Source organism: Haemaphysalis longicornis, unplaced genomic scaffold (assembly GCF_048455015.1).
Source record: "Haemaphysalis longicornis isolate Haplotype H1 unplaced genomic scaffold, Haemaphysalis longicornis Haplotype H1 scaffold_13, whole genome shotgun sequence".
NCBI classification, from domain to species: Eukaryota; Metazoa; Arthropoda; class Arachnida; order Ixodida; family Ixodidae; genus Haemaphysalis; species Haemaphysalis longicornis.
This window is the reverse complement of record NW_027526233.1, coordinates 87,970,826-87,995,317: the sequence shown is the minus strand read 5'-3', so window position 1 is coordinate 87,995,317 and position 24,492 is coordinate 87,970,826. Positions and strand designations below refer to the sequence as shown.

The window sequence follows — 24,492 nt, the reverse complement described above, 5'->3', positions numbered from 1 at the left end:
TTCTTGGATGTATGCCGGACACTCTAGAAGGACGTGCTCTACTGTTTCGGGCAATCCACAATTATCGCAATTGGGGTTTGCAGTTAGACCGAGGCGATGGGGTAAGAGATCGTGAGCGCTGCGTTGAGACGCATATCTTTGAAAGGTCTCCTTGGACCCTGGCCCTCTCCATCGTCCCAGACAAAAGTGTTGGTTGCTTTTTTTGACTATTTACACGGAATCGCCCTCGCAGAGACAATTTAGAACTTTACGTGTGAGATCGTGTGGACTTTTAAGTCACCACGCAAAGCTTCGTGCTCCCTTTTTCTTTTAATCAATTCTTTTCCCATCTTTCTTCTGCCCTACTTCTTTTGGGGCCTTTACTCCCTTCTCCCCATCCCCGCAGAGTGGCATGCAGGCGGGAACATGCCGGCAAACCTCTCTGCTTTCATTTAATAAAGAGCTCTCTCTCTCTCTCTCACTTCCACTGTCTCGCCATTATCTAAACCGCTGTGCTGTCCCGAGGTTATTGATCATTAGGTTGGTTCCGTTACAAGGCAACATCATCAGCGAATCTGAGGTTACTATTACCCCTTCCGGCCGCATGCTCCCTATTCAGTGTTGTGAATACTTCTTCTAAACATTCTATGAATAAAATTCGAGAGATTGCCTTCATCTCGGACGTACTTCCTTATAGGTATTTTACTGCTCTTCTTATCAAGGACGATGGTAGCGGTGGACCCATTGTAGATATCCTCTAGTATATTTACGTAACGCTCGTCTACACCCTGCTCCCGTAATGCCGGAATGAGTGGTGAGGTTTCGGACGAGTCAAATAAGGCTTCGCGAGGTACGGAGGCCAGGTCAAGCCTTTGCAGTTCTAAAAAATGGGCTCGTCTAATATATAAGAATCGTCGCACAAATCGTGTGCTGGGCGTTGTGAATAACCGGGCCCTCATGGTTACGTCCTAGCATGGCTTGTGTACACAGGAGGTGACAAGCTACGTTCGTCTCAGACATGCAAAGGATTAAAACAGTGCGAAAGCACATGCGAGAAGCTTCGCTTTAGGTTGGTTACTTTCAGTAGATAAACTACCCAAATCTTTGCAGCAAGGTACAAATCTCATGTTTGTTCGCTCAAGCTCAGTTATTATACAATAGGAGAGTGTTGGTGAGTGTGCTCAATTATGACAAATCTGTCATTATGTCCAGCCAGCAACACACAACAGAAGAGGCTAGGCACAAGGAACATGTGACTTTACAAAAAAAAGTCTGCGACACTTACATACCATTAAAATACACTCACGATGTTCATTGTCTGCTCTGGCGAATTTTACAGACCGCTCGTAAGACTTGTGTCTTTAATTAAAAAACCTCTCTACGTCGACGCGTCAGAATTGACGGTAGAAACAGCTACGCCAAAAATGCTGCTGCTTAAATTTATAGAAACAGATGCTGCCAGCCACGAAAACAAATACTTACGGTTGGATGGCCAGTACATACTGTACATTTGGCATTGCTTCTATTTGGCATTGCTTCTATTTCAATGTTGTCGTCTTCGTGAAGTGTTACTCCTGCCTGTTTTAGCTTCTTATTTATTAAAGAAAGAAGTGGAAACTGTAAAAAACAGGAATTTAAATGTATAACAGGCGCTTTGCAAGAATGTTTGCAAAATGGAAGTTTTTTTGCTTAAATCGTGGAACTCTTGCAAGCTGGCAATCATATATCTAATCAGTGTCGTCAGCAAAAACAGCAAATAAATTGGAGAACTCCCTGTGGATCTCTAAACGCTATACAGCACTTCGCGTTGGGTTACAGAAAATGCCAGCCTACGTTTGTCTGGTCCTTTCGCCTTATGCACGTCTTCAGGGTTTATTTACGTCCAGAATATTTATTGAAGTTATCCATAAATATTCTCGGTCAACCGGTCACCATGTGTTAGGTGCAGAGGTTGTACAATAAGCTTCATCGGCGTAAATGCATTTTTGAGCAACAAATGCTGCTAGTTCGGGAGCATAGAATGTCTTAGCTTGAAAACAAGCGTACCACCGAACACAGATATATCGACCACGGATGCATTGTAATAGTGTCTATATTGAACAGTCTGAACATTGTCTATATTGAACAGTCTGAACATCCCTTTGAAAATTTCACGCATACGTATTGCGGTGTTGTACGCGTGTATCCGACTTTGACCACGGGAACATTTCATTTATTGAACACTATGGCGCAAGCGCCTCTGCAAGGGCCTTTCTCTTGAAGGTGTAGATGCGATGATGACTTCTCGCGTTTGCTGGCGCACTCGGTAAGGATGAGGTGGCGTCGCGGTGCGTCGATGGCCTTCACTCACGGAAGAAGACTGCCTTCAACACGTGCTGCTTGCACGCTAGAATGGGGGTGGGGTGGGCAGCCCCCTCGCTTCGAGACCTCGGGGAGTAATTGGGTGAGGAAGGTAATAAAGATGAAGGGGAAACCGACCGGGAGTGCTCGGTTTCTGGCATTTTTTACTGCGAAGCAGTCTATGTCTATCCCCCCACCCCCCCCCCCCCCCCCCCACCGCCGGTTTTCATTCCGGTGTGATCGATTAACTCGGCGGCGCTCCGGAGCAACTCCTCAGCACCGCTGACACCTCTTTCACAACTATTTTCCCCCTCGCCTCCACTGATTCCCTTCGGCAAGTTGCGCGGTCGGTAGCTAACGCCGGTATGCGTTTATAAGATGATTGCCAAAAATAAACAGACGCATTGATATGCGTAAAAAAAGCACTAATGTTTATTACACTCCCTAATATAAAATTTGTGCGCAGCGCGATATCCAGTTTCTCGGTCACGGCGCATTTCTTATGTTTCTCAGGAAGTAATCACGTGATCAGCGAACATACGAGGGTGTGCGCTACTCTGCTGCTACCACGCAGTGCACCACCACTACCTTCCAGCATGTTGGAAATCGTGTTTGAACCTCCCACGCAAATATCACGTGGTTCCGATAAGCCCCGCACAAGGAAACAGCGACCATGTTGTTGCATGTCGTGTTTGAACCTCCCACGCAAACGTCAGGTGGTTTGAATTAACCGAGAATGGAACCGTCTGGGGAAAGTATCAAGGGGAGTAGGCTCCTTGGAAGCGACACATGAAACATGTGTGAGGGAAAGGCAGTAAGATGGATGACGCCGTAGGTGCAGGTGTCGTACTACCCTTCACCCTTCGCTAAACGCTCCTTTCCTTTTTCTTTCTTTCGTCGCGGCTGCGTTCGCTCACTCGGTTACGCGGACATAAAAAGGCGTCGCTCCCTCGAAGTCCAGGTAACGGCTACCAAAGGGCTGCCCCCTAAAACAACCGAAACCCACCGTCGCCGTTTCCCCTCACATTGACCTCGCCAAGTCGCTGCGAATCCATTCCGGTAGAAGAGAAACTTTGCCTGTAGGAACGCCGGCTTGAGCCCACACTTCTTTTTCAGCTTGGAAGGCATGCGAGTGACTTTTTCGCGGGTGTCTTGCAAGCTTAAGTATGCGCTATCGCCAGTTGAAGGTTTATGCGTGCACTGTTTGCGGCCAGAAAAAAGGGCACGTGCACGCACAGCTAGGCTTCATGCCGCTACCGAATAAATGCCGGCTGTGCTGGTAATTAGATGTCGAAATTACATAGTTCAATGCAGTTATTCGGCTGTTCTTCTCAGTCGAGTGGTTTGGGTGTGGTTTCATGTGTTACACAGACATCTTACACACAGGGTAAGATGCATACAAAGGGCAAGGAAAACAGCCAGCCACATATTTATACACGAGAATAGAGCTCAAGGGCTTCCAGGATTTAAATCGTCTTGGGACGGATACATGCCGTTCGTTTGGAGTAAGAAGAGCAAGAATCGAAGCGTTGGCCCGAACGCAAGCCCAAACTGGCGCAAAAACAACAGAATGCTGCTGGCACCACCGTTACCGCGCCAAGTTCTGGTTGTGGAGTAGCGGCGGATCCCTCCCGGATGAACAGCAAATTGCCCGCTTGGAACGCCGGCGTGCGCCGATATCACTTATTTAGAGGGCTTTCAGTCTATATAACCGACGGCGTTTGTCACTTCTAAGCACGCGCACATCACCAGTACCCGCTTTATGCCTGCGCTAGTTTCTAGTGGAGAATAGGAGGAGGGAGGAGGGAAGGCATGTACGCGCGGCTATAGGTTTCATGCCCGTACTGATGAATGGCATGTCGTTGTGCTTGAGCGAGTTTTATACGCGGACGTTAAAGGGCCCAATGGGACCTGGCCAAGGTCCTTAGTGGTAGAACGGATTGGGTTTGTGTGTTAGGCTAAGTTCAGATTACCTCCGCAAAACCCGCATCGTAATCTATGGGCGTAAAAAATGCGATGTCATGCAGTTCGGTTGGCTGAGACATGAAATGGCATTATTCTTTAAAGCTATTACGACAGTTGCGGCAACAGACTGGACCCGGCTTTACACAAACAGTAAGATGCTTACGACGCGGGAGGTACAGAGGCAGTTCCATGTTTATCTGCAAGAACAAAGCTTGGATCCGTCAGAGGTTCATTCAGCTAACGGGCTAGAAAATATGCTTCATCCCAAATTACGATATACGTGTTTTGTTTCGTGCACTTTGTTGACTGCATCCAGCTTTGCAGGTCATCCTTTTTCACAGCGTGGAAGGCCCCATTTTTTTATACAATATTCAAACAGGCATATTTAAGTATCAAAATATAGAGATATCGAGCTATTTTCCGATCCCTATGGAGTTCGAGGTATCCGAGTTCGACTTGAGTTTTAAACTAAAAGATTAACCAGCCCGACAATGTACATTATTCTAAACCTGCACTGAAAAGGTACGTTATGTGTAATTTTGTTTTGCAAACTCATTTAAAGATTCCAAAACGGCAATGTGCTCCGAACGAAAGGTGTTAGCAAAAAAACCGAATTTTGGTCTGATATCTTCCGCTCCGCAAGTTTACGCTGGTAACAGTACAGGTAGAAGAAGGTGGACGGCTGGTTATTTATTACTAGCATAAAGTACGCTGGGTATGTCCGCTGTTGGTGCGAACTACTAGGAGTAGTATGACGCACAACGCCTACAATACAAACTACAAAGCAACCGAAATTACGCAGGAGAAAAAAAAACATTTAATGGGTACTTAATTGGTACGCGGCCACCAAGACGCACCAAGTATTTTTCTCTCATGGGCCATGGTCCCTCCTTTAAGCGTGTACTTTGCAAGACACGTTTTAATTTTCTTGTACCTGGTAATGCTGTGAACTGCATTTTATTCCGTTTTTGCAGTGTGACCTTGACGTCTCACATTTTGGATTTGTAAAGTTGGTTGCGATCGTTCTGTTTCTACCACATGTCACATATCAGCCTCGAAGTAAGAACATCGGAGTAGGTTGTTCTAGAAGTCATTGATTTGCACCACTGGATTGGAACGTTTGTTTTACAACTGTGCAGCTTTGTAAAAAACCAGTGGATTGGTTTGTCAAAATAATGCGTGCGGAAAAAAATATCAATGCGCTCTACTGCCCTGTGAACACCTTGGAAGCGTTTTATTTGGTAAATGATCTAGCAAAAGCGGTATTCGTAATTTTGTTGTTTTTAAATGAAATAAAGAGCCTCTCATGTTCAAACAAAGTCTAAAGGAGTCATGAAGACAAAATAAAAGTTGTGTTATTCGAAAGATTATGTGTTTTTGTAGTGCCCCCAGCGCTTGTACGAATGCAAACGCTGCTTTATTCACTGTGAAATTATATTATGTTAAAATTTTCATTTTCCCGCTAAATCGTGTGTTTTCATAGCTGCAATGACATCACAGACCGCTCTGCAGCCTAGGATCCCTTGATTCGAACGTCCGCCGTACAAGGTAGAGACACGAGACACGTACACGCTGGGACCGCCATTTTGGATCGCTCGCTAGCCGCCGAAGCAAGTCATTGTATCAAAATCGCGCTAAAAGCATCGGCGCAACGCGGTTAACTGGCAAAGTTTGAATCAACTGATCTTTTTCGCGTTGCTGGATCGCGTGGGAAACGAAACGAATAAGAAGCTGAGCACGTTGACCCAATCGCCTCCACCCTGTACGGCAGAGTTGGTATCGAGGTATTCGCGCGTTCTTTACGTTACTCAGCCTAGATGGCACCACCATACCATGGCGTGTCGTTTTCTGCCTTTTTCTTAGTTCTGGGAGAAAATCGTTTCGTGAAACATACTGCTCGCTCGACAAATATGTTCACGTAAGACCCCGTCGCGACAATCAATCGGCCAGTATAGTCTGAGACAACCCCAAAGCCCCGCAGTCCTGTGCAGCTAAACAAGAATAGTGCGCGCAGTACCAACAGCAGCACTACGCAGCGGTACGTCTATGTTTATATGTGCTCTAGTAACTTACACTTACCACCATTCTTACGGCTTTAAAAAGAATGAGCCCTAAATTTAAGGCAAATAACTCGTTCGGCAGGCTTATACGCTGCCTAATTTTCGTTTTCTTTTGCCACCCTCCGCCAATCGCAGAGCTGTCTCGTGTGACATAATAGGTTCGGTTGCGGGAAATTAGCTAGTGGGTCGCATGGCCATTTTCTTTTTTCCTAATTAGGTGGCTTATTCGACCATAGTTTACGTTAAACGTGGTGTCAGTATGATTCTAACGAGGCAATCTTTTGAATGAACTAAACTTGTGTTTTCTCTTCATGTCTCATTTATTCACTTACCCCTGGCATTGCAGATTCGGCTTCCTTGATGGTTACTGTAGTTCTGTTTGTACTCTCCGGTAACTGAAACAAAAGCAGGGCATTGGTACAGCAATCGCAGTCTCAAACAATATTGATAACAATAACACCCATTGTGAAGTAATCACAGTGAGCCGCTTACAACTCGTTTGAATACTTACTTGTACAGCGGTGTCTCTATTCACAAGGCTGATACAACCATCGTACTTTCATTATTTATAGGCCCAATTTCTTCGTATAAATGAGGGGTTTAAACCCAACAATATTTACGCAGCAACATATTGTTACGTGGCGGCGGCGTAAAGACGACATGAATTAGCGATGACATGCATATGATAGCCGTCATCTGTGCCCAAGGCCTTCTGGGTGTAGCTTGTACATTTTATTCTACTTTTATTGGAGGTTGGTTGGTTGATTTGTTGCTTCAGAGCATTGACACAGTGGGGCGTGCAACTCTTTAGTTTTTCTTCTTCAAGCTGCATAAAGCCCCGTTCTAACATGCCGATTTAGGCCACAGCAAAGTGACGAATGGAATGAACATATTCGATGTGAGGATAAAAGACCGTACACAACTGCCTGCTGCCGCAGATGACGCTGACATTCTTGGTAATGCGTGGTATCGCAACAGAGACGGCAAGACAGCGAGGATGCGAAAATGTACTCGGAACCTCGACAAATGAGAGGATGGTTGACAAGGAAACAGCGCATTCTTTGTATCATGTCACCTTGTAAAAACTATTTTGAATAGTGGTGAGCATCATGACGCCATTACTGGTGGCACCATGTTACCTTCAAACCAAGATTTATGTGTGGTGCGCTGTAGGTTTGTCAAGTTTGTCTGTCCGTGTTATTCTCCTGGTACGGCAGTCACCGATGATGCAACGAGTCGCACCATCGATATCACCCTGATCTGAAACTTTCCAGAGTAAATACGTTTCCATATTGGTATCGCGGAATGAGTGCATAAAACGTCCGCAGCCCTATCAACTGGTTATGCTGAGCGCAGTTTTCTTTGCGTTGATAGTAATAATACAAAAATCAGCCTGTCACAACAACTGTTGTGTTTGTATCTGTGCCTGTATGTGCTGCATGTGACATTGCCCTTGTGCATTGCATTGCCGGGCTTTAAAGTGTAGGATGTCGCTCAAGGTACGTAATCGCTGCCATTTATAACTGCTAGCGGACGTCAGCGACTTAATCACAACAGGACCGCTATTTCTATATTCTCGCCCATAACATGATTGATTTTCACTGTCTGGCATTATTAACACCAACTAGAAGTTGCGCTCACAACAGGGTCTGCGCGCTTTTCGAGAAAGACCAACCACGTCGTCTTTTTTCGCCCGTTCGTTGATCATGATCGGCGGTGATAGTTTGATGATGATTAAGATAGACAACAGAGATGACCTTGGATGCAATGCATGCAGTTGAGAGCGGTGGCTAACGTTGCGGTGAGCGATGGTGGCGTTCGTAGTAGGCTGCCGTAGAATACTTGTTGCGTTAACTCCCTCTGCTTGGACGTATCGTGCCGCTTCGGCTGACTATTGCAAAGATTCATTTTACTGCATTTCGGTTGTGATGGACGCATCCTAGCGTTGAAAATAAGGTTTTAGACTCGCAACACGGGATATTTCTGGGCGTAGAGTTCGGCGGGAAGATCGAACGACTTTGCCCGGAAGTACCTCGTAAAGTTTGTCGCCAATACAACGTTGCGGTGTGCAATGCTCTGAATATCCCTTGACCCAAACCTTGTCCTCGGTTTGAAATGCCCATCACGTCGGCTGAGGTTACAACGCGCGGCGTTTGTGGGCTGTTCTGTATCTAGGCGGGTTCTAAACAGCCGCCAATTCTCCTCTACATATTGAGAGACGAGTTGGGCATCCTCGTCAGTGTCGTAATCCGGGATAAGCAGAAGCATGGCATCAAGCATTGTGGTCACTTGCCGTCGGTGCACTCGCTGGATTGGAAAAAATACCGTCGTCTCTTGGATGGCTGTATTATATGCGAAGGTGACGAACGGTAACACTTCGCCCCTTTCCGGTGCTCTACATCTACGTACATTGCCATCGTATGTGCAATTGTTTCGTTGAGGCACTCTGTCAATCCATTGGTCTGGGGCTCATATTCCGTTCTGCGAAATTTCAAGTGGTTCAAGTGCAGTATGTCCCGTTTTAGCTGAGCGCTGAGAAACGAAACTCGGTCGGTAATTATGACTCCAGGCGCACTGTGTCGTAGACGTATGCTATAGATGAACAATGTAGGTATTCAGGATGTAGTAGTCGAAGGAGCTGTTTCGGCGTACTGAGTGAAGTAGTCAGTCTCAACAAATACCCACCCGTTTCGTGCCTTCTTCATCGAAAAGAGCCTAATATGTCAATTCCTACTTGCTGGAATAGAATCCTTGGGGCTTCATTAGAGCAGAGAAGTCCGGGAAGGCGCATTTTTAGTCGTTATCGTCACTGCCATTCGCGGGAAGTTTTTGTGTAATGACGAACACATTCAGGAAGTTTAGGCCAATAGTAATTTAGTCGTAATCGCGCAAACGCGCGACTCATGCGAAGCGGCTAATTAAGTGCCAAGCGGTATCATCGTCGCAAGCTTCGACGAGCTCCCGTAGTACGGTGTTCGGCACAACCTGGAGCCATGACCGACCACTAGACTCAAAGTTCTTTTTTTGCAGAACATTGTCTCGGAGAGTCAGCGCCTGTACAACACGTTCGAAGTATCTAAGAACTGCACTCGTTTGGCTCACTAAGACGGCAATCACCTGTCACAGCTCGGGGCCGCTCCGGTGGTACGTCACCATTTCTTCAACCCTGACCGCTCCAAGTAGGTGTCTTCATAATCGTCGGTTGTAGACTTGGAAGTATTCAAGGGTGCACGGGAGAGGCAGTCGGCATCGTTGTGCCGTCGCTCAGACTTGTACGTTGTACTGACGTCTAATTATGCAGTGTAGAGCTCCAGCAAGCAAGAGGACCAGATGTGTCACTGAAATTGCTGAGTGACCACAACGAGGAGGTATCCGTGACTCCGCAAGGAAGGCGACCATTAAGATATGGCACTAACTTTCTGAGTGCCGAAATTACTGCGAGGCACAACTTTTCAGTTTTTCATTAGTTGATTTCTGCCCTGGAGAGCACGTGGCTCGTATAGGATTTTATTCGATCGGCATCTCTTTTCATTTAAATCAGCGCTGCGACAGCTATGCTATTGCTAGCCTCACTGGGAATTTTAGTCACAGCCTCCTGGTCGAAATATCCCAATACGAGTGTTGTTAGTAACACTTCCGTTATTGCTTCAAAAACCCGCAGCGGTAGATCAGTGGCTAAGCCGTTGCGCTGCTGAGCACGAGGTCGCTGGTTCATTTCCCAGCAACAGCGGCCGCGTGTCTGATGGAGGCGAAAAGCCAAAACGCCCATGTGTACAAGATTTCGGAGAAGAGAAAAGTTCCCCGGGTTCTCAGAAATAATCCTGAGCCCTTTACTACGGCGCTCCTCATCACCTGCGTTTCTTTGGCGCGTTAATCCGTACAATAAATCTTCATCATCATCATCATCACCAACAACCATATCTGCGCCCACTTCAAGGCAAAGGCCTCTCCCATAAATCTCCAATTACCCCGGGCGTGCGCTAACTGCGACCAATTTATCCCGGCAAACTTCTTAATCTCACCTGCCCATCTAGCTTTCTACCGCCCCCTGCCGCGCTTGCCCTCTCAGTCAATCAATCAATCAATCAATCAATCAAACAATCCATCAATCAATCAGTCGATCAATCAATCAATCAATCAGACAATCCTTAAAAGGACACTTAAGTGATTTGTAAACTTTGCATGATTACTAGCGCAAATTGTAGTCCGCAGTCCATAAGCCATGTTTCGACACTCTGAGTGCGTTTACATGAATTTATTTAGTAGAAAAATCAATTCAGAATGCTATTCTCCTTTCGGCGGACGGCCGCTAGGGGGCTGAGTGATTCAGATGCGCCTCGTATGGGCTCCGTAATTATTGGCCTTTTCTAGCAGAACGCCGCCTTGCTGACTGCCTGAGTGAGTGAGTAGTAACTACGAACTGTGCTGACCACCCAGAAGCAACCATTCCTCCACACCGAGCTCATCATGTTCGAAAATCGGCCCAAGCAGCAGCACGCCGGCGGTTAGTCCTAGCACTCCGACGGCGTTCTGCCACGAACGCAGCAACAACAGCCACTGCCGTCGCTGCCGACGCAGCCGTTGGCGCTGCTGTTCCTTCAACCTCGGAGCACCGTGACGTCGTGGCTGGAAAGACGACTGAAGAGGGCACTTCAAAGGACACTAGAAGAATGGACTCCAAGCTTCCTACCGAGACCCCTTTGAGCAACGGCTCCAGCGCGGCGTGGTCACTCGACGCGCGTCAAGACGAAGACGCCGATCTCGACCAGCAGATGAACGAGACGAACGACGACGACGACGGTGGGGGTGTGTGGCACCGCGTCGGACCTACTAAGAAGACCAAAGCCTCGAAGACTGAAAGGGTGAGTCGGGCTCGTTTCTTACTGCAATTGAGACCACTCAACAAAGTACGAGTGCGTGATATCCCGAGACAGGCCATTGCTAATGCCGTAGGCTGTAACTCCCCAAGCGCCGAGCTAGCTGAGATGGCGGCCATCAAATACGATGACGCGGCAAACAGTGTCATAATCACCCTCTACGACTCCGACCACGCAATGAAATTGGCTCGCACAAAACGTCTGACTTTTCGTAGCAATGGTAGCCTAGCAGCAATTGATGTGGAAATTGAACAAATCGATCATAATAGAAACACATCGCGCGGTGTCATCCGCATCGACCCCACGGAAAGCAATGAGACCATTTTGAGTTGGTTACGCTGTGAACAGGCGGAAATTATCAAAGTCCAAAAGATAGGCAAGTCCGACCGTGCTGTCCTCACCTTTGACTCTGCAGTCATGCCCCGTGTTGTCAAGTACTACATGGAGTTGGTGCGGGTAGCTGAGTACAGACCCAAGCGCATGGTCTGTTTTAATTGTCACACAATCGGACACATGGCAAAATTCTGCCCATCAGCTGCTGTCTGCCGAGATTGCGGTCGACAGCATTCTCCCGAGGCAGCGTGCGTAACCACGCCTTACTGTGCGGCATGCAAAGAAGCCGGCCACCTGGCCATCAGTCCCGTGTGCCCAAGTCGCACAGCCAAACAAGCAGAGCGTCAGACGGGGCCATATAAAACAAGAACCGGTGTCACCTGGGCCGATGCAGTGGCAGGCCCTCACAACGACAGTACCACCCAAGCACAAAAAGAGGACACTAATTCCATCGTGCACGAAAACAAGATTCTCAAACAAGAGATACAAGAACTCAGAGCCGAACTACTCAAGTTACGAGCAGAACTCCATCAGGCCAGGACACCCCCAGCCCGTGCCCAGTCAAAGTCACCAGGGCCACCGCCTGCTCGACGCAGCCGCTCCAAATCAAAGAAGCGACCCCCACCCGATACCAACATAGATGTACCAAGTAAATGGGTAACCGAACAAATGCTCGCACAAAGGGAGGCGAAACTTAAATTTGAGGCGTCGCAGGAATTGAAGAGAGCCTTTAAAGGGATTCAAGAACTCCATGGATACATTCATTCGCTCAAGACCGACCTTCACCATCTCACGGACCAGCTCCGCTCCTACATTGGCACTGCGAGTCTGGATGAAGTAAATCTGCATAAAAAACAATCCCAACAGTGAACCCTCCCCGGCAACGCTCTAACAGGCTCATCATCCAGTGGAACTGTCGCAGTTTTCTCCAAAATGGCCCGCTCTTGAAACACCAGGTTCGCTGTCATAATCCTCTCGCTGTCCTCCTACAGGAAACACGCGGACCGTGTAACATTCATAACTATGCTACTTTTATGGATCCCAAAATCGTGCACCCTGGTCACAACTCACCCTTTATAGAGGGTCAAGCAGCCATCTTAGTACGTAAAGATTGTGAAGCCGTCCAATACAGATGGGATCAAATGAGTAACGCCCATAGAGAAATAATTGTGGTCCGAATCAAACCCCCCGGCAATAGGCCTATTCTTCTCGTCTCAACATACTACCGCCCCCAAAGCAGCTCAGGGTACAAAGATGATTACGATTGGATACCCCATCTCGCAACCATCCGTTTTGATGGCCCCGTAGTTGTCGGGGGCGACTTTAACGCTCGCAGCACCCTATGGGGCTACCAAACCTCGAATGCCCGAGGAAAACTCCTGGAATCAGCACTTGAGTTCAGCAGCCTAATCCTCCGAAATGAGCCTTTTATGCCTACACGGGCTGGATTGCACTCCAAACAGGCTGACACCACGCCTGATCTTACTCTTTCAACACCCGGATTCATTAAAAAATGGGAAACGTCCAGTACCACATGGGGTAGCGATCACTATCCCATTTTTCTTGAAATAAACTCAAAGAAAATACGAGAAAGGAGCACGGTCCAATTTCACAATTGGGACAAGTACAGGGCCTGCTTCGAGCTGCCTCCTGATGTCACCCTCTCAACCATTGTCAACAGTATTAAGGACGCTAAGTCCTCCTGTGTTGAACCGATACCGACGACTATAGAAATAGAAACATTAGACGTGCACATGGCACAACTGCTTCGTACTGCCGAACGCCTGACGGAGCGATTCCGAAGAGATGGACGGCAATACCGGCACTTGATAAAGCTCAAAAACCATTACAAGGAAATCAATGAGTACCAACGCATGCTCCAGAACGAAAAATGGCACGACCTATGTGACCGTCTAGGCAAGGAAAAAGGCTTGTCAAAACTATGGGGCATTTTCCGCAGTCTCGCTCGGAAGTCAAAAATCAAGATTCCTATTATGGAGGAATTAATGCTGCAAGCGGAGCCCCTCATAGTGGAGGACAAAGTCATCCGTACATTCTTCCCCCACGCAGCTCGCACACCGAAACACTTGCCTCCCTTAACTCGCCTCACAATCCCCAGCCCACAAGAAAATCTGGAACAACCCTTCACTATGGGCGAACTTGTCTTAGCCCTGGGGCAAGGGAAACCACGCTCTGCCCCTGGTCATGACGGTATTACGTGGCAAGATCTACGCAATCTTCCTACAGCCGCTAAAGAAGCTCTTCTTTCTACAATTAATAAATCCTGGGAGCAAGGAACGGTGAACGAACACCTCAAGCTAACCATCATTCATCCCATTCCTAAGCCTGGAAAAGACTCTCGTCAACCTGAAAACCTTCGACCGATTGCCCTCACACCTACTATTTGCAAGCTCACCGAGAGACTCATCAACAACCGGCTGCAATACCATCTAGAGCAAACGGCCTGGTTACACCCATCCCAAACCGGTTTCCGCCCCAACCTGAGTACCCACGACTACATCTGGCTACTTCGCCGAGTAATTAATAGAAAATCCCGAAAACACTTACCCGATTACCTTCTGGCTGTCGATATGCGCAAGGCATTTGACAACGTTAGCCAGAATGTTATTCTTCAAGAACTTGCAGCTGCGTTCCCCAGTCAGCGAGCACAGAACTGGCTATGCAGCTTCCTGGAGCACCGACAAATTCGATTCCACAGCAAGAGTTCCCAGTGGACACCTCAAACTTTCTTTCTTGATAGGGGTGTTCCCCAAGGATCAATACTCGGCCCAATTCTCTTCAACTTGGCCATAAACAGAGTGGCTCGCGCACTAGAGCGAAACACCTCAGCCCGATTTGCTATTTACGCCGATGACATTGTCGTCTGGACGGAAGCGGCTGATTACAATCGCAAAGAGCGTATGCAAACTGAGCTACAAGCAGCAGTATTCAGCCTTGAAAACTCCCTCGCAGAACTTGGCTTGGAACTTTCACCCAGCAAAACAGAATTTCTGAGTATAGATGGACGGCGACTAACAAACCCGGCCGAACAACTGACACTTCAAATGGGCACCGAAACTTTAACCTCGAAAAACGGCACTATCCGACTACTCGGCGTCCAGGTTAGTAGCTGCAACAGTCCCCACACGTGGATTCGTACCCTACGCACAACCTGGCGACAAACAATGCACCTAATTTCCCGCATATCAAGTAAATTCGGCGGGTCTAGCCAACGGGCCTGCCTTACGCTTGCGCGAGCGGTGGCGGTCGGAAGAATCACTTATGGAATACCAGCATACATTCTGTCACAAAAACATATACGGGACCTGAATGTCCTGTACCGTGCAACAATCCGGACAATCACTGGGCTCCCTAAACATACTCGCATTGATATCCTCGAACAGGCCGCTCAACTGCCACCACTCGCCAGCATAGTGGAAGAAACGCAACTTAGGCACCAGCAACGCCTTGACCTAACGCCGCAAGGCCAAGCACTCAGACGATGGGATCTGCAAAACAGCGAAGTCGACCCCACGCTAATACCCCCTTCAATCCCACCCTGGGATCGCCGAACAACCTGTATCGTGCGCCGGAAACCAATCCCAAGGCGAAACACGGCTGTACGGGAGCGATATATACACAAACTTAAGCAAGACAAAGGTCCTGACGAATGGGACATCTTCACAGATGCCTCACTTGACGGTGCGCAAGCGGCCATTGCCTGGGTATGCCCTGAACACCCTGCCCTCAATGGCCGCCGCCAAACAGCGCACACCTACGGCCTCACCAAAGAAGCTGAACTCCTTGGAATACTCGGGGCGCTTCAACAACTGCAACACTCTGCACCAACTAACGTCACCAAATTCAGATTAATTACGGACTCTCATACAGCGTTGCACGAGCTCAACAAGGCCTACACTCACAATGCAACAGCAAATCACATCATAGCACTAATACAGACCCTCCAGCAACAAGGCACGATTGTTAGACTTGCGTGGACACCTGGTCACACGGCTGGAGCAGATGGAAATCAGCAAGCCCACGACGCAGCAAGGGAGTGCCTCCTAACCTCTCCTCCCGTGATTTCCAACCCTCCGCCGGCGCCTACCCCAGTAACATGGTATTTGCAGCGCCAACGCTTGCAACAAGAAAGCCGTAAGCGGCTCCAAGACATTACCCCTCAGGGTTACCTGCCCGCTGGAATCCCCCTCAGACGGCAAGAAGAAATCTTCATTAACAAGGCCTACGCAAACGCGGCATATACCCCCAACGTAACCCGAAAATGGTTTAACGGCGCCACTTCCCTCACATCGGCACCCACGTGCACCTTTTGTGGGCAGGCTACAACGCCTAACCTGTATCATTTAATATGGCACTGTACGACATTCGACAAGGGCAGAGCCGCCCTGCTTGATAAGTGGCCACTGCCATCTGACGCTCGCGCGCACTTACAGCTACTCCGGAGTAACGCATCCTTACTCGGAGCAATAGGCCGATACGCACTAGAGAGTGGTCTCTACAAAGCAGTATAGACCGGGCCTGACCATGTTTTTTTTTTTTTTTTTTTTTTTTAAGCGGCACCCAAGAACGCAGACGCCCTCGAAAGGACCTATGATCCCACAATGAACTTTAGTGGTATCCCACTTCATCCCCTCCCCACTTACCTCCTTCCCCCCAAAGGGCTTCGTGCCTCCTTTCAATAAAGCACATTCATTCATTCATTCATTCTCCTTTCTGCATCTTCGCCCATTTCCTTTTGCGTTTTTGTGTGACGTCAGGAGGGAACGACTTGGCTAGACTGCGCTACTGCACAGCTTGCCGACCTTCCGACAGAGTCAGTCGGCCTAGCGTTTAGTCCACCGGCCGCCGACAGGTCATCGCAAATTGTTCGCTCTGTCGAACCTAAGCCACGACATTTTTGTGAATAGAAGAATGTGCCTTTCTTTAATTTCTGTCTGCGTTCATTGTATCAAGCTCCAATTCCAGGTCGCTCCGCAAACCTCTGCACAAGCGCAGATATGACGCTTCGCTGATTCGTACGATATGTAGTAGGAAAATCATAGGGCGCTTGAATGCCGGAGAAGTGTCAGCCGAGTGAATATAGGTATTAGGAAATATAATCAACCGAAACTTTTACCGTACAGCGTGAAAATAGAAAGCAGGAAGCACTTCTTGCGATTTGTGAACAAACACAGTGGTCAGCAGCACTACCACACGTCTGTGAACGCTTTGCCATCTAAGTAATGCCCCCGGCTCAGCGGCCCCGACGGATGGAGAACCGCAAGGCGATGACGGCTGCCAGGACATCGAACAGCAGGAGCCCCTCGTCGAGTATGCCAAGGTCCTGCGCTGGTATCGGCTCAAACGTCGGACAATGCCGCAACCCCACCCGGGACTGACGAGGGAGCAGGCAGTTGCAGACCAGATCGGTAATCACGCCGGCGCTCGCGCGCCACGTGTGCCCAGCCATTTATGAAAGTTACGTGTGCAGTGTGGGCGCGAGTGCCAGAGCAACTCTGAGCCATATCCTATGGGACTGTTCTCCCTACCCAACGAAAGCGGCCGTGCCACAGGGGTGGCTGCCGGATCCCATCGCATGAGCCGTTGCATCGTCGGACCTGACGAAGCAGCTGCAAGCCGTCCAGCAGCTCGAGGCGGCTCTCGCCAGGCAGAAGTCCGGGGAGGCGCCGACGGAGGGCTCGAGAAGACATCCCCGAAGGCCCCTCGCGCGCCGAACTGGCGGACGCCTGCGGGGCAATGCTTCGAGGACGCCCTAGGCAGCGTGGAGGGACGGGCTGGCTCCGCGGAGCCTTTGCACGTCCCTCCTGCAGGCAAACATTCAATAAAGTCTTTTCTCTCTCTCTCTAAGTAATGCAATTGCTAGACGTGAGATATTGTGGAAATTTTTGGGATGCTTACTGCACGAGCGCTCTTCAACAAACAGTCCCCTAAGCTGCTTTAAATGCTAAATATACATAAAATTGTTATTTGCTTGTACGTTATTTACCTTATATTTCCGACGATGGCGGCGCTGGCCCGTGGACGACTGGACTGGACAGGTCGGTATGTTATTTTGCAAGTCGTAGGTTCGAATCCCCGAGGGTATATTCTTTTTTGGTAAGTAGATTTTTTTTTTCGTACTCGACCAAGGTTTCCTAGACTGAGTTCACCATTTTTGGGCCGTAACGTTCACTGCTACACGAGCGACTTCTCATAACACGCGAAGACTGACTCTGACGCGCGAGCGAGTTCTCGTGGAGAGAGAGAGAGAGTGAGAGAACAACTTTATTTACCGCATAAAACTGCGGCTACTACGTGCCGGATGGGGTGGTTCCCTCTTCACAGGACCCATATGCTTCAGCGGCTGCCTGGCCCCTGGAGATCAGGACGAGCTGGTCATCCAAGGCGGGGCTGGTTAGCAAGGTCTCCCATCGCTCGTTAAGGGGTGTGGGAAGGGTGGTTGAGGGTTGGTGTGATGGTATTCGGGATAGCTAGTCTTCGAGAGGCACGTCACAGAAAAGAAACAGGTGGTTGAGATAGGCTTATAAGACGGAGACGCACATTTATGTGGACGAGACGGCTAACATTTATGTGGACGTTACATCTGCAAGCTGAATGCGACACTAAAGCTCATCCTCAAGACACAAAGCTTTATAAGTATTAGAAGAGATAACGGTTTCCAGTTCTGTTTGAGGATACCCTGGATAGGTAAAACGTCTCACGTTGTCGGGCGCACTCGATGCGGTGAAGTTGAAAATCCGTGCTTGTTTTCACCCTCTTGGTATCTGTCCCGGAATGCACCACTGCAGACAGCCGACGCCGGCAATGCAATGCGTGGTCGTCGACGAGGGTAACGGCTGACACTGCAGCCTGGTTCGGTCTGCGGGCGTCCTTAACGACGGCGTCGGCAGACGACGGCTACCGCACCTTGCGGATAGCCCTCCGAATCATCGCTCCTCGGAATCCCACTGTGCTGCGTCCCCCGCCACGATCTCCTCTTCTTCTTTTCCGACGTCACTAATTTGTACCGGCTATTCTTCAGTGCCCTGGTGGCGACACCTAGGTGGCACATATCCCCACATGGTGATTGTCCGCGTTAAACAGTTGGTTGAACTTAGTCGTCGTCGACACCTTGTACGACGCACTCACCAGCACTTCCGTCTACCTCATCACAGTTGGGTAAAGGGGGGGTTGTCTCGGTGAAATCGCTCTCTCCGATGACGTGCCGGAGCGTGCCCAATTGCCCACAGAAGCTACACTCTTTCTCGTATATCTCGGGGTACATTCTGCTTTGGTGATAGGGGTGCTTCGTGGGCTCTGCTGAGCGATTTATGCGGGTCAGGATACCGCCTTCTGCATTCCCTGTAGTGACTGGTGATGTCCTTGTAAGTCGTTATGGCTTGCGGCTCGTGCTCGTCTGCACGGTGTTCAAGTTCTCTGGCAAGCTGGTGGGCGAGTTCTTTGCCTTGCAGCCCTGACGGAGCCGGTGTCCATATCAGTTTGACTTTCTGCTCGGGTATGCGGCGCATTCCTCGCTCTAGTATTCTGAGTGCCGTCAGAGACACCTGCCCTTTTCTATAGTTGGCATACGCGTGCTGTTGCCATAAGCACCGACTGGTTGCGGGCAGTCAGCGCAGATGAGACTCAGCAAACCCTTGGCCTGGTGTGGGCACTCTTTTTACGATACAGGCATGAGTGAGGCAAACTACAAATATGGGGGGAAAACGCAGGGCATTTGATCGTCTGCGGTGTGCGCGGAGGGCGTTCATCGACTGCGTAGGCCTCAGCTAGGGATTCCTACGATTCCAAGCCGTCCTGGGAGGGTTTATCTTAGGCATTTTCCAGCCTACAACATGGCAGAAGCGCGGTATGACGATTATTGAGATAAGGAGAATGCCCATCCAACCACAATTTCGGATGCCAGGCATGGTGTTTTACAGATTTAAAACCGACACTTGTTTGAATGCTAATCTTGGACATCGTCCAATCACGCTGCACCTCCTTCCAACGTCACAGCATTTAGTTGGCATGGCCACCACATACCGCGCATGGTAGTGTTGCTTTTTTTCCGCTTTAAAAAATAATAATTGACTTATTAACCGCATAAACGATGCAAAATGTGGTAATTTGAGCCAGTCTACGAAGTGCAAGCGATACCGGGGTATTGACAAATTCACTTCTGTGTCCCGTTAACACGGACTGTAGATTCAATGCAGCTGTCATAATTAAGGGGCAATCCCCCCGTGGGATGAAAGATGACGTGTCATAGCGGAGCCAGAGGCCGACGAAGATAAAGAGGAAGAAAGACAATGCAAATTTCCCGCGAAGAGGGCGGACGAATGACGAGATGACGCGATGGAGGCTCGTGGAGAAATAACCAAGGTTGTGGTGACCCGTGCGGCGGACACGGGCACAGCGCATACAAGAGTGCCGTGACGGCACGGCAAAGGATATATAATCCTGGGGCACAGGCCAGGAGGGTGGAGATCAGAAGAACGCAACATCAGGAAGGTTAGGCGGCACGAGTCCAAGGAACCAGCCGGGGGTACGAGGCCACGCAGTCGACCAGAGCCATGTCAGCCTGGGCCGGAGTGGACCGACGTGGCATCACCTCCTACTTCCCCGTCGTACCACCAACCCGTGCTTTGGTGGCACCAGCGGTGATGCGCGGGCGCCTGCGTACAGCGAGAACGCACCGTCAACTAATGCCTTGGCTGTCCCTACGCGGCGACGTTTCCAGACCTTCTCGATGCTACCGGCTACGACGGCGACGGCTCCGAGGCAACGGGTTGCTTCCTGCTACGAGGGCTACCACGAGGGGTAGCTGAAAAGCGGTCCACCGTGTGACTACCACGCACAACTACGTCACTACCACCACCACCGGCACCACGCAGCAGACAACTACGACTACCAGCGTGTCACGGCCATGCTACGGGAACGACAGGTCAGCGCCGGAGACAGCGGTGGGCCCTTCTGCTAGGGACTTGGTATTATATGACCATTGTTGTTAGGATTGTTAACAGAGACGTTGTATAGAGTGGAACTAGGACGGGTTGATTTATTATGGACTTCATTGTAGCGACTTCTGGTTTGGATTGCTGGCTTTTCTGGGTTTTTGTTACCGATTAGTATTTAGAAATTGCTTTGGTTGAGTTGTTTGTTTGTTGTGTTGTTTATTTTGCTTAGGGGTTGTAGTTGGGCATATTAAATGTGTGCTGTGGTAAAGGTGCGAATGATTCTCCCATGTTCATTCTTCTGAGCTGGTCGAGACGTGCCACAAAACGTGACAGCAGCCACAAGGTCAACAGCCGTTATCGGCGGCAGGCACGAAGATAGAACCGTCGGGAAGACATATTGCATCACGTCCTGTGTTTATAAATGGAGGGGGCACTCGCCTTACGTCACGTACTGTAGAATTCCCTGAAATGAGTGTGTCAGCAGCGTCACCTCAGGGGAACTGACAAAAAAACGCTACAAAAATAAAACTGACCCGCGATTGTTGTACCGAAATTTAGACCTCATGAAACGCATACACCCAAAGGGGAGGAAAGGTAAGCTTTATTAAACTTTACTATGTAGGAATTTGCGAAAGTCAAGTCAACAAACCAGAACGCCTAAAATGGATACGAGCACGTTTTTAACATCCTTTCATTTATGTTTAGAAGTGGTATGTAAATAATATTGCGTGCTCAAATGTGTATGTATTGTCTGTGGTTGTTTCCCTTGTTACTATTTCTTGTGCTGTAACAATTGTAGTGCAAACTCAACAGGTGTTGAGCCCTAAGCTATGCCTCCGCCCTGTCGGCCTGCATTTTATTATTTGCCTACTCACGTTTTCCATGGAAATAAATGAAATTGAACATATTATGCGAAGTGTACTTCCTAGTAATTGCGCCAACAAGCCGCCTACAACTTTTATTTATTATAGTTCGATATGCTAAACGTAAGTAAAAAGACATTTTTAAAGCACCGCGAAGGAGAAGCCGACGAGACCATTGCTGTCACATTCATGTGCTTTGATGTTTTCCCAAATGATCGGATATGCACGCCAGTCCACCTCGAGAATGTCTAGATTGTGCTGTGTGACGAGCTGCCAGTTCAGGTGCAGATATACAAATGAAAAAAAATCGTGGCACTGTTGTGTCTTGACAGAAACCGAGCATAAAAAAAACGAAAAGGCACGACAGGGAGTTTCAATCTGAATATGTTAGATTTAACTCTAAGAGCGTTCCAAATTATTGGGAGCACTGCGACAGTATTGGCGGTTGAAAATCTCTCATCCTTATCGGAAACAGGCAAGTTTTGTTGCAAGAAGGAATCAAGCAATGCAAATTATTCACAGTGTTCTCGGCTGCTCGACTCCTAACTTTGATCAGATTGATTGAGGCGTTGACGCCCCGAAGAAACACTTGAGCTATGCGGGCTAGGATGCACGCAATGCTTGAGGGTCCGGAGTAATTTTGATTACCTAGGATTCTGTGACGCGCGCCGAAATGTCGACACAAGCAACTCCGCTGTTTGCCTCCTTCAGAGAAGAAACCACCATGGCCGGTATCGAACCCGCCTCCTTGGGTTTAGCACAGAAAGGCTTACCCACTCAGCCAAATATACGACACAAATAATTTCTACGCTTGTCCAAGCTACGTACTACTTGTCCAGAAAATTTCAGATCTACTGCAAGGGTGCTCCACACTCATTATTACATCCCTCTCGTCCCCCCTCTAGAAAAAGAAGTTGTACGTGTACGGTCCACCACTAAACCAGTTAACTTGCGGTCGCGTCAAAAAAGCTACAAGTTAACATGGTATGCTACCCGTCTTGAGGCCTGTTAGAAATATGTAAGATGGTAAGCACCCAGTGGTGATTCCACGAGAGAACGAACATGCGTATACACGAGCACTTTTTTGTTTTCCCCATATTTTTATGAGTTATGGAAAAGCCTGAGAATAGCCTAAGACCGCAATTCGTTGTCCTCTAGCGTGCGTACTACACAAGAGAAGAAATAGCAAAAGTTGCGCTGGTGACGCGCTATTTTTGACGCCTGCCGTTTTTTGTAACTATAGGGCGCTGCGCGCAAGGTTTGGTCGTTCTGACTGAAATATAGTTGCAAAAAGAAAATATTCCAAAACGACACGCAGGTGAAGACAACTTTTCAGTTCTGCTGTGAATAAAAAATGGGAAAATTTGTGAAATTGCGCAGACATTACAGTTATGCCTAGTTTGACGACACCTGTCTCCCTATCTGCCATTGTGAAGAACTTGTAAGTGATGGGTAATGTCGACCAGATGTTTGTGAACATATCTGCAAATTATCGTTCGCCAAAATACAATTTATATATCCGCAAAAATAGATAAACTGCTGTGCTTTCTCCAAGAATTTGGAACTCTAAATACAAAATAAGAAAAAAACCTGACCTTACCTTCCGTCAATTTGGGGAAACGAGTCTTCTCAAGGGAGCCAACAACACTGCTGAAAAAAATTTACACCATCTTCCCGCGAGGGGAACCATAGGGTAGATGCGACTCATGGGGGGTTGCCGTTGCATTTCCGTTATGTTGGTGATATCAGCGTGTGGATTGCTGTTGTTGTGTTTCCTATTTACGCAGCATGTGCACCCCCGATCCGACGCATCTACCCCATGGTTCCCCTCGCGGGAAGATGGTGTAAATTTTTAACCGAGCGCAAGCTGCGCGCTAACGCACAGCTGGCACGGCGACAGGAGCGAGCGCAGTGGAGCGCAAGCTGCGCGCTGACCGCGCTGACGCACAGATGGCGCTGCGGTGAGAGCGGCAGAGCGCGCAGCTGCCGCGAGGATGAGAATGGGGGAGGGATGCGGACTTCGCTGCGACAACGCGGGACAAGGCGACTTAAAGAGATGCGTTGCATCAAAAACAGATTCCATAATTTGGTTCCTAGCGATGTCATAAAACGCTGTAGTCACGCACTCGAGGCGCGGCTCCATGCCGTCTGCTCTGCTGCTGCGGCTGTTTTCTGGCTTATCGTTTTCATAACAAAGTGTCTGTTCGAATTCTGTGGTCACACCATGGAACATTCAAGATTTTACGTCCTTTATAAAAAAGGAATCCGCTTTTTCTTTTATTCCTTTTATTTATTTAATTTTATTTTTTCGTTTTTGTGTTTATTTATTTATTTATTTATTTATTTATTTATTTATTTATTTTTATTTTTTATTTATTTATTTCCGTAACTTCAATTCCCGGAGGGGGTTCAGAAAAGAGTGGTTATGTTGCAAGAATACAAAACACTTGTTCACCGGGAGATTATTCAAGTTACACTACCAATGCGGTTTATACATATATAACAATAATGTTTCCAGGAATCATACAGCGCTAATAACAATATACGGGTTCAAACATTGAATTAAATACAAAGCGACCATGCGTCCGAATGCAGTCCAATGCATTATTTCACTCAATAAGCGCTAGAACCGCTGCGCCTGTAGCGAAGACCGATGAAAAAGATCGTCTTACGGGTGTATCTTTCTTAGCAAAAACCAAAGAGCACGGAAACAAAAGAAAGAGTTTCCTTGCTGGCACGGCTGCCATAACTGACCTAGTGTAGGACGGGTAAAACCGAGGCGTGCATGCACTTCGAACGAAAACTATAGGGAGAAGCTGACTGCCTCTCCACGACGGCCGTATTTCCTCAGGTGACTTGGGCGCACTTTAACAAAGAAATGGCACCTGTCTTCACCGAGGGCGAAGATGTACCGACCATAGAAACAAGCAGTAGGATTGTGAGCTTTTGCGCGTGGACGACAATAACACCAGCAGTGGCTGTGACACGCCCAACATGGCTCGTGAGCTTATCGTTAGGCTAGAGCGTAAACTTATCGTGAGGCTAGGCAAAGAGTCGGTTGTAATAAAAGGCATACCATGTTAAGCTGTCTAAAATTTATGTTGTAGTCTTTATGATG

General features: G+C 48.4%; 1 long non-coding RNA gene across 1 annotated transcript; it reads right to left on the bottom strand.

The window, feature by feature from the left end:
* Positions 1–1,503: 1,503 nt before the first annotated feature.
* LOC144164132 (uncharacterized) lies at positions 1,504–23,109 on the bottom strand. The gene is made up of 3 exons (XR_013321069.1): positions 22,975–23,109; positions 6,677–6,739; positions 1,504–1,596 (listed from the first exon to the last, which is right to left on the bottom strand). It is a non-coding gene; the product is annotated as an uncharacterized LOC144164132 (long non-coding RNA).
* Positions 23,110–24,492: the final 1,383 nt, after the last annotated feature.